This window comes from Abrus precatorius, unplaced genomic scaffold (assembly GCF_003935025.1).
Source record: "Abrus precatorius isolate BTA unplaced genomic scaffold, Abrus_2018 Scaffold2, whole genome shotgun sequence".
Taxonomy (NCBI): Eukaryota; Viridiplantae; Streptophyta; class Magnoliopsida; order Fabales; family Fabaceae; genus Abrus; species Abrus precatorius.
This window is the reverse complement of record NW_020874362.1, coordinates 19633552-19642459: the sequence shown is the minus strand read 5'-3', so window position 1 is coordinate 19642459 and position 8908 is coordinate 19633552. Positions and strand designations below refer to the sequence as shown.

At 34.5% G+C, this 8908-nt stretch overlaps 1 non-coding gene across 1 annotated transcript; it reads right to left on the bottom strand.

Annotated features, from left to right (window-relative positions):
- Positions 1-1036: 1036 nt before the first annotated feature.
- LOC113860379 lies at positions 1037-1143 on the bottom strand. The gene has a single exon (XR_003503832.1). It is a non-coding gene; the product is annotated as a small nucleolar RNA R71 (small nucleolar RNA).
- Positions 1144-8908: the final 7765 nt, after the last annotated feature.

The following is an 8908-nucleotide window of genomic DNA, read 5'->3' as shown; positions in this document are numbered from 1 at the left end:
ATTGTTAAATTATGAAGTGGTAATTGAAAATAAGATCCTTGTGGACGATACTTGGGACATATTGATTTCCAAAATTTTATTACTTGCTACAACTACCTAGTACATTTGCTAGTTAGTATTCCTCTAAATTTGCATTGTTGTCGAGAATCTTAATTTTCAATATCATTAGTAGCAAGGAGACAACTAGATTGAGCTGTTTGTTTTCTTTTTAAAATTTTGTTTTATCAATTGAAATTTGTATTTCACTTTTTGCTTTTTTATCTGCACATAGTTCTTGTCTAATTCTGTATAAATTCTGTACCATTGTATTTTGTGTTTAGTTAAATGTTTAGATATTAATTTTCTTTCTTAACTTCTAGTAGGATATTCTACTAGTAATTGTTCTGCATTTTATTGTTCTGTATTTTGATCATTTTTCAAGTTTTCTACTGTGTTTACTTTTTCTTTTTGTTATATGTGTGGGAAAAATAAAAGCAAGACTGCTCTTGAGTTTGATCCGGATATAGATAGAAAATTAAGAAGGCTGAGGAATGAATTAAGAGCAGGAAATTTTGCAAGCAAAGAGTAAGAATTGGAATCTACACCTTTTACCCCTAAATCGGAAGAACTTCAAATTCCTTCTCCTACACCACCAACACCTCAAGAAAAGATAATGGCTGAACAGAACATGATGAGAACTTTAGGGGATTATGCAGTGCCTAACATACATGGATACAACTCCTCTATAGTCAAACCTACCATACAAGCCAACCATTTTAAAATAAAACTAGCTCTACTTCATTTAGTTCAGCAAGATCAATTTTTTGGTTCAATTTTGGATGATCCTAACATACATATCTCTAACTTTTTGCAACTTTGTGATACAATAAGGATGAATAGAGTAAGTGAGAATGTAATTAGATTGAGACTATTTCTATTTTCCTTAAGAGATAAAGCAAAGTGCTAGCTACAATCTCAACCACAAGGAAGTATTACCACTTGGACAGATATTGTCAATAAATTCCTTACTAAGTATTTTCCACCATCTAAAATTGCCAAACTAAGAGGAGATACTACATCATTTATGCAGCAAGAAGGGGAATCTTTATATGAAGCTTGGGAAAAATATAAAAAGCTATTGAGGAAGTTTCCACATCATTGCATACCGGAATGCATGCAGCTGAAAGCTTTCTATAATGGAATGAGTCCAACCATTAGAACTATGATTGATGCAGCTGCGGGAGGATCATTGAATACAAAATCATTGGAGGAAGCTCAACAGATTATAGAGATGATGGCTTCATCTATATACCAAAATTCTAATTCTAGACACTCTACAAGGAGTGGAGGATATGAAGCTAAAATTCTTGAGACCTTCCTTGCACAAAACCAGCTGCAAAACCAAGTGTTCTTAGAGCAAATTGCTGCACTAACTCAACAAATAAGCAATTTACAGGCTGCTCCAATTCAGAACATACAACTTAGTTGTGATTTTTGTGGAGGAAATCATGTTAATAGTGCATGTGATGCACCTACAAATGAACCTTAAGAGAAAATTAATTATATGAAAAATTTCCAGAGACAACAACCTTCATTCCCACATGGTTTTCAGTACTCTAATAGCAAAAACCAATAGTATTATAATTGGAATTCTCAAAATTCTATTGCAAAGAATTCTAATTCTGCATTACCTTTTTCTGGTGCAGGTCCAACAGCACAACAATCCTATTTTTAAGGGAATCCGGCCATCTTAACCTCAAAGAAATCAAAAGTTCTCCAAGCCTATGACTAAAAGGTTGAATGAAATGGAGGAAACCATGCTGCAATTTATAAAAGTGACCCCAAACAAGCTTCAAGAATCTTCCATGAAAAAACTTGAAACTCAAATTGGATAGTTGGCTGAACAATTGTCTAGCAGAGAAGAAGAGAGATTTTCTAGCAATACAGTTGTTAATCCAAAAGAACAATATTAAGCTGTAATGACTAGGAGTAAGCTATTGTGGGGAGTTCCAAACTTCCCAAAAAGAGAGAAAATAATTCTGCTACAGAGGAGAAGTTGAAATCTGACTTGGATGAAGAAAAATTTACCTTGCTGAAAAGAGAAAATTTAGAAAAGGAAAGTTCTCCAAGGGCTGTGAGAAAGACAAACAGGCAAATACTTGAGGAAGCAAATCAGCCTATTAATGAGGAGAAATACAAGAGACTTCCTTCCCAATTCAAAACAAGAAAAGCAATTTGAGAGGTTTCTAGATGTCTTCAAGAAACTCCAAATAAATATTCCTTTTGCTGAAGCACTTGAGTAAATGTCTTCCTATGCTAAATTCATGAAGGAGTTGTTATCTAAAAAGAGAAAGCTTAAGAATGATAAAACAATCCCCTTGATTGAAAAATGCAATGCTATTTTGCAAAGGAAGCTCCCTTAAACATTAAAGGATCCAAGTTCTTTTAGCATTCCATGTTCCATTAGAAATTGTACCATGAGAAAAGCTCTATGTGATCTTGGGGCCAGCATTAATCTCATGTCTCTTACTATCATGAAGAGACTTGGAATAGAGGAAGTCAAGCCTACTAGCATAACTTTACAACTTACGGATAGATTTTACACATATCCTTATGGTATTTTATTTTCCATGCAGATTTTGTAATTTTGGACATGGAAGTGGATGCCGACATTCTTTTAATTTTAGGCAGACCATTCTTAGCCACAGGGAGAGCTTTAATTGATGTTCAAAAGAGAGAGCTTATGTTGAGAGTGTAAGATGAGAAAGTTATTTTTAATATATTTGAGGCACTCAAACATCCCAATGATGATGTTACTTGTATGAGGGTTGATATTCTAGACTCTATTAATTTCCCTCATTTTATTGATAATGCTGATGAGATTTCATTGTTAAGGGAAATAATAGTTGCAGGGAATCATTCTACTACTATAAAAAAAGAACACTTGAGAGAATATATGCAGCAGTTGGACACTTTGTCAATTGTTCCTTTTTCAGAAAATTTAGTAAAAAAAGAACTAGAAAATGAAATAAGGGAAGAGAAGATTGAGAAACTGGAGTTGAAACAGTTGCCTTCTTACTTGAGATACTCTTTCTTAGACTAAGAACATGAAAATCCAGTGATTATTAGCAATGATCTCAAGAGAGAAGAAGAGGAGAAATTGCTGAGAATTTTAAGAGCTCATAAATCAGCAATTGGTTGGAATATTTCAAATTTAAAGGGGATTAATCCAGCTTTTTGCAAGCATAGAATTCTATTTGAAGAGAACTACAAACCAGTAGTACAGTCAGAAAAAAGACTAAATCCAGTCATGAAAGAAGTAGTGAGAAAAGAAGTAATGAAAGTTGTTGGATGCAGAGATTATTTACCCAATTTCAGATAGCCAATAGGTTAGTTCAGTGTAATTTGTCCCTAAGAAAGGAGGGATGACCATTGTGCCTAATGAAAAGAATGAATTAATTCCTACTAGAATTGTCACGGGCTGGCGCATGTGTATTGATTATAGAAAATTAAATGATGCAACTAGAAATTATCACTTTCCATTGCCATTTGCTGATCAAATGTTGGAAAGGCTAGCTAGACATGCATTTATTATTTTCTTGATGGATATTCTGGTTATAATCAAATAGCGGTGGACCCTATGGATCAAGAGAAGACTGCATTTACATGTCTATTTAGAGTTTTTGCATATAGAAGAATGCCATTCAGATTGTGCAACGTTCCTGCTACCTTTCAAAGGTGTATCCTGTCCATTTTTTCTAATTTAGTAGAGAAAATTATTAAGGTTTTCATGGATGACTTTTTTGTTTTGGGTAATTCATTTGATGATTGTTTAGCTAATCTGTCCATTATTTTGCAAAGGTGTCAAGACACCAACTTAGTTTTAAATTGGGAAAAGTGTCATTTCATGGTCCAAGAGGGAATTGTCCTTAGCCATAGAATTTTAGAAAAAGGAATGGAGGTGGATCAAGCCAAAATAGAAGTTATTAGTAAATTGCCTCTACCAATTAATGTAAAGGGAGTTAGGAGCTTCTTAGGCCATGTAGGTTTTTATAGGAGATTTATCAAAGATTTTTCAAAAAGTGCAAAAGCTTTTAGTGATTTACTTGTTAAAGATGCTGACTTTGTATTTGATGATTCTTGTTTGCATGCATTTTCTGTTTTGAAAGAAAAACTTATTTCTGCACCTATTCTTTCAAAACCTGATTAGAATGTACCTTTTGAATTAATGTGTGATGCAAGTGATAGTGCAGTAGGTCTGGTTCTAGAACAGAAACATGATAGGAAATTGCATGTCATTTATTATTCCAGCAAAGTCTTAAATTTTGCACAAGGAAATTACACAACTTCTAAGAACTCCTTGCTATTGTGTTTACTTTTGATAAATTTAGATCATATTTGATGAGATCAAAACTCATAGTATATACTGACCATTTTGCACTTAAATATTTGTTGTCCAAACAGGATGTCAAGCCAATATTGTTGAGATGGATTTTGCTACTACAGGAGTTTGAATTGGAAATTAGAAATAAAAAGGGGGAAAATGGGGGGTAGCTGATCATCTGTCTAGACTTCCATTAGACAGTTTAACCTTTAATTCCTTGGACATTAATGAAGAATTTCCAGATGAAAGACTACTTGCTGTGGAAGATCTACCTTGGTTCTAATATTGCAAACTTTAAGGCTACTTAACTCATTCCAAAGAAATTTACTTGATAGAAAAGAAAGAAATTTCTACATGACAGCAAATTTTATGTGTAGGAAGACCCTTATTTGTTCAAAATTGAGGTGGATGGTCTACTTAGAAGGTGTATCCCACAAAGTGAACAAGCTGAGATATTATAGTATTGTCATAATTTAGACTGTAGAGGCTAACATGGGAGTTCAAGAACTACTGCAAAAGTCTTGCAAGCAGAATTTTTCTGGCCTACACTCTTTAAAGATGCTAAAACTTATGTTGAGAGCTGTGATAAGTGTCAAAGGACAGGCAACATCTCCAGGAAGCATGAGCTACCATTGATAAACATTTTAGAAGTGGAATTATTTGATGTATGGGGGATTGACTTTATGGGACCCTTTCCTATGTCTTTCTCTCATGAATACATTCTTGTAGCAGTTGATTATGTTTCCAAGTAGGTGGAAGTCATCCTAACAAGGACAAATAATGCCAAGGTGGTAATTTCTTTCATTAAAGAAACATCTTTGCTAGATTTGGAGTGCCCAGATTTTTAATAAGTAATGGAGGTGCTCATTTCTACAATAAGCATCTTGAATCAGTCCTAGCAAAGTATGGTGTGAAGCCCAAGGTTGTTACTCCTTATCATCCACAAACAAGTGGACAGGTTGAAGTGTCAACAGAGAAATTAAACAAATTCTAGAAAAAGTGGTGAATAGTTCAAGAAAGGATTGGTCAAAGAAGTTAGATGAATCTTTGTTGGGCATATAGAATTGCCTTTAAGACTCCAATTGGTATGTTACCTTACCAATTAGTCTTTGGAAAGACATGTCATTTACCTTTGGAGATGAAACATAAAGCATATTGGGCTACTAAATGGTTGAATTTTGACTTGGCTAGTACTGAAGAAAGGAGGATTTTACAGCTACATGAGCTGGAAAAATCTAGGCAATAGGCCTATGAAAATGCTAAGCTATACAAGGACAGAACCAAGAAGATCCATGATAAATTCATTCTAAAAAAAGAGTTTAACGCTAGACAACAAGTTTTGTTGTTTAATTCAAGGCTGAAATTATTTCCAGGAAAGCTTAGATCAAGATGGTTTGCACCTTTTATGGTTAATGAAGTATATCCCTATAGTGCAATATTAATTGAGGATCAAAAGACAGGGAGAGAATTCAAGGTCAATGGCCAAAGGCTGAAAGTTTATCATGGAGAGGCATTCACAAAGAACATCTCTTATGTTAAATTGGTTTCTCTTGAATGAGAAACATGAGGCGTCAAGCTAGACGTTAAAAGAGCGCTTGTGAGAGGTAACTCACATTTCTAACCCTTTACTCTTGGTAGAATCTAGTTTAGGAATTTTTACTTTTAGTTATTTTTGAATTTTTAAAATTCTGCATTTTTTGAATTTTTAGTTAAAAATGTAATGGTTAATTCTAAATTTCCTAGTGATAATGAAAAACAAATTGGATTTTAATATTTACATGTCTTGATTCAAGTAAGAACAATGTGTGGAATTATAATTTGAATGATGCTCATCAATTAAGCAATCACTTTAAGGAAGAAGAGTTAAGGCGCAAAGGCTATTTTCTGAAGTTGATCATTTAGGTGGACACTTCAAGGGCATAAAGTATCTACGCAGAAGTCTGTTGATTCTTAATTTTGCAGCAAAGCCAGCATGTAGACACTCTAATCATTTGAAGTAGACATGTGCAACAGGGCATTACTACTCTGGATGCTCAAAGTGAACAAGCACAAAGGTTTTAAAGGATTTTTCTGAAGTGAACTTTGCGCGTAGCTACTTGCATTGCATAGAGTGTCCACACACAACAACTGGCCTCATGCGCTTCTACTCTAGTTGGTCAGAGTTGACACGCGCAACTTTGAGTGGACACTCTAATCACTAAGAGTGTCCACGCACAAGAGTATCTGAGAAAATTGAAAAGGAGGTTTCTGCGTGTCTACTCCAGACTTTTACAGTGTCCACGCGCAATTGCGCACTGTTACTCTACCCAATTGAAGTGGACATAGGCATCTGAGCGAAGCAAGTGCGTAGCTACTCTAACTATTTGGAGTGGACACGCACACAGGTCAGCATTTTTAAGTTTCAACTTCAAACACTTAAAGTGGTCATGTAATTTGCACATTCTATTCAAGTAGACACTCTGCATGCTTAGAGTGAACACCCTCACTTATGATTCACTACAAAATTTTCAGCATGTCTACTCTCTCTATTTAAAGTGTCCACTCATTCTGCGTAGCCATATAAACCATTAAGAGTGATAACGCAAAAGCTCCAAACCCTAACCCTCACATCTGCCCTGAACCCCAGCTCTAAAAATTTGATTTTCCTACTCATTATTAACTGTGTTTTTGTTGATTATCTACTTCTTCATCATCTGTGAGTAGGATTACATCATTTTTGCACTTCAATTCCAAGTAATTCTTCCTCCAATTTTGAAATTTCTGATTAGAGTTCTTTAGAGCGTGAATTGGGGAACAATTGGGAACTTGAAATTGGGGGCAACCTCTGTGAAACTGTTGATTTAAATATGAAATTGAAGGTTGATAGGGTTGATTCCATGCTCAAATTGTAATTTTCAATGGAAGATTAATGCTACATGAAGGATTTTCGTATGAACATGTTGCTGAACTTGTGCTTGAATATTAGACTTGATTTTTGAGCAAATTATTGTGAAATTTCTGCATTTTAATATCTGAAATTGCTAGAAATATGTCTTGAATAATTCTGAAATGAATTTTGATTAATCAATTGTGCAGAAAAGATTTTCAAAATGAATTTCATGAGTACTAATGTGAATTTTGGTGTTGAAACTATTGGAGCAGAATATTCTAAGATTATTACTTTACTGCACTACACTGATTAATTCTGAATTTCACATTTTTACCATTGAATTTTGATTCTGCACATGTTAATCATACTGCTCTGCATGCTAGCACACTGCACATGAAAAATAGGGGTTGAGATGAGCATGAACTTTTATTTGGCACCTATACATTGTTGAAATTGATGATCTGCATTTGTTGATGAATTATTAAAATTGCACACATTCTCTGGACAACATATTCTCTGTGTTTTGAAATAAAACATGCAGTAATTGTTGAAATATTTCTTGCATATTTGGCAATAACAATAAATTCACTCTTCCTTTGTTTAAATTGTGATTTCAGCGAAGAACATGGCAAGCACACTAAGAGGAACTCCAAGATCAAAGAGGGGAAGATCCTCAGCTGGTCCTTCCTCAAGAATTATACCTGATCATGACCCTAGATTCAGGAGCATTGCACATGAGAACTACTTTAAGGCAATATCTTGAGGAGGAAGATAGTTTAAGATAGAAATTTTGATCTAGCTGAAGAAAAGCACTCTGAATTTTCTAAACAGATTTAAAAATGAGGCTGGGAGATTTTCACTACCATAGCTGGAAAAGAGTCCAAGGATATTACACAAGAATTCTATGCTAATGCCTTAAGGACTAAGGGAGAACATTTACCTCCAAACCGCACTGTTGTTAAAGGCACTGTGGTAGACTTTTCTGGTAAGAATATCAACAAAGTCTTGAAGATTGTTGTTGAAAAAGAAAAAGGACAGCAAGATTTCTCATATTTTGATAGAATTATGGATAAGGATTACACAGAAATCCTCCATAAAATTGGAAAACCAGGAACCATATGGGAATTGAGTGCAAGAGATGAAGCTAAAAATATCTCTACCCCAAAGAATATTTTGACCAGAAATCTGCTATCCTTTGCAAAAGTATAGAGTATTTTCATACTTAGTTCATTCATGCCAGTGATCCATAGCTCCACCATTGCTGTCAAAAGAGCTGAACTCATTTTCGCCATAGTTAGTGACTTCTACATCAATGTGGGAGAAGTGATCAACAACTGCATTAAGACAATTCTGAAAATGCAAAAGAAGTGATTACTCTACTTTGTGAAGATGTAGGAGTAAATCTTGGAGAATACTATGAGAAGATTAAGGCCATTCCTTCCATTACAGCAGCTATGATAAAGGAGATAAATGCTACTACACTAGTCACTATTGTCTCACCTATCCCTATAAAGTTTAAGAAGGATTCTCCTCTTAAAGTCAAGGCCCAATTGCAGAAAATTCTAAACAGACAAGATTCCTTAGTTGAGAGGCAGAATGTCTTACATGAGAGCAACGAGGCTAGAGTTTCTTGCTGGAAAATAATAATAATGAACATTGGTAAAAAGATGGGCATG